The 1,816-nt window shown below is 44.3% G+C and overlaps 1 non-coding gene across 1 annotated transcript; it reads left to right on the top strand.

The window, feature by feature from the left end:
- The first annotated feature begins 680 nt into the window (after positions 1 to 680).
- Positions 681 to 753, top strand: TRNAA-AGC (transfer RNA alanine (anticodon AGC)). The gene has a single exon. It is a non-coding gene; the product is annotated as a tRNA-Ala (tRNA).
- The last annotated feature ends 1,063 nt before the right edge of the window (positions 754 to 1,816 follow it).

Below are 1,816 nucleotides of genomic sequence, written 5' to 3'. Positions count from 1 at the left end.
ATTATAAATGTACCATCAGGGAAAATTGTAAGCACCAGGAGACAAATAACCAGGTGTGCTTCATGACTGTGCCCCCAGGATGGCCCATGAATGCATGTGAAGGGTAATCTTCACACCTGGTGAAGCCACCTGTGCATTGGGGGTTTTAGAAGAAGAAATTAGATTAGATTTATACCCCACCCTTAAATATATGAAGGAGTCTTAGATTGGTTTACAAACCCCTTCCCCTCCCCACAACAGACACCCTATGAGGTAGCTCTTCCAACAGTTCATATGTGGAATCCACTTCCCTTAAAAGGTTTGGCTCAAGGATAGGAGTTCTTATGTGTCTGTTGACTAAGCCCATATTTTGCATAGGATTGCTTTTCCGAGAACCAAACAAACAACTGATGTCAAGCAAAATGCCTTACAGCATTCTCATCAGCAGAAGCTTGATTCTACATATGAACTGTTGGAAGAGCTGGAAATTACTGCCATTCCTTGCTTGGACTTATTCTTTGAAGACAAGCTTAGTGGAATCATCACACCTTTTGGAGTTTATTGCTGCTGTGGACTTTGGTATCATTTCTACTTTGTATAATGAGATTTATACAAGAAATAAATAATACAATGTTTTCTTCATAATTTCTTTATTTGTGAGTACACAGTTGTTTTGACTTGCTTTCTTCCTAGGCCAGGCAGGGGAATTAGCTCAAATGGTAGAGCACTTGCTTAGCATGCGAGAGGTAGTGGGATCGATACCCACATTCTCCAGTGTGGCTCTTTTTGCAGGCCAGAGCTGTGGGGAACAACACTGGCTCTGGCCCCATGCCCTGGCAATCATCCCATCTCAGGGTGACAGAAACCCCTTTCCACCAGCAGCAGTGAATTAGCTTAAGTGGTAAAGTCAGTGCTTGCTTAGCATGATGTGGGGGATAGTGGGATCAATCCCATTCTCCAGCAGAAGCAGTCTTGCTGCAGAGTTGCAGCAGTTGTGCATTGCCTTTTGGGGACTCATTTAGGGTGGAAGGGAATGCTCACTTTGTTTGTGAGAGGCAATAACTTCAACTCCCTTATCCTCCAGGGCTTCTCCCCTGCTCTTTCCCCCCTCTAGGATTCTTATTTTGCCAACCATTAAAACTGGGAGGCATTTGAGGGGCAGTCCTGATGTAGAATACTTCTTCACAGACCAGGCTGACAAAGAAGCACAAAGCATGCAATATGCAGTGGGATCCATGCCTGCATTCATGGCTCAGCCCTATCTGCATTGGAAGTTCATGCTCCTTCCTTGGAACTAATTCCTGTAGGACAATAACAGTACATGGGCATCATACTCTGTTGTCCTTTTTGGGACTTATATCAGTGTTGTTGGTCTTGACTGCTGTCATTCTGTTTTGGTACAAGATCCCATGCTTTTTTGGCAAGTAATGTGCAAGTGATGGTGTACAATTGATAGGTCATTCTGGCAGGGGAGTTTTAAATAATAAAAAAACCAGATAAAGCCCCCTAAGTACTCCTATGGGTACAGAAAGCAGGATGTCAAAGAAGAGTGTGAGAAGCAGGGTGCTTTGCAGATGCATTCTCTGGTAGTGGACTTTTTTTTTGCCTATACTATCCAATGGCACCTCCCCCCCCCACCCTTCCCCGAAGACAGCCACTTTACAGTTCTGGGGCAAAACAACCATTCATAGTGGCCCTGCCCCCCTTTGGGTTCCCATCACGTGGCATTCAGAAATACACCGCTTTTAACAAGGAGGTTATATTTAGCCATCATGGCTAATAGCCTTTCATAAGATGGGTTAGTTATCTCAGCAAAGAGCTATCACTATGGCAGTGA

Source organism: Heteronotia binoei, chromosome 5, assembly GCF_032191835.1.
Source record: "Heteronotia binoei isolate CCM8104 ecotype False Entrance Well chromosome 5, APGP_CSIRO_Hbin_v1, whole genome shotgun sequence".
NCBI classification, from domain to species: Eukaryota; Metazoa; Chordata; class Lepidosauria; order Squamata; family Gekkonidae; genus Heteronotia; species Heteronotia binoei.
Note: the sequence above shows the minus strand (reverse complement) of the source record. Positions and strands in the feature narration are given on the sequence as shown.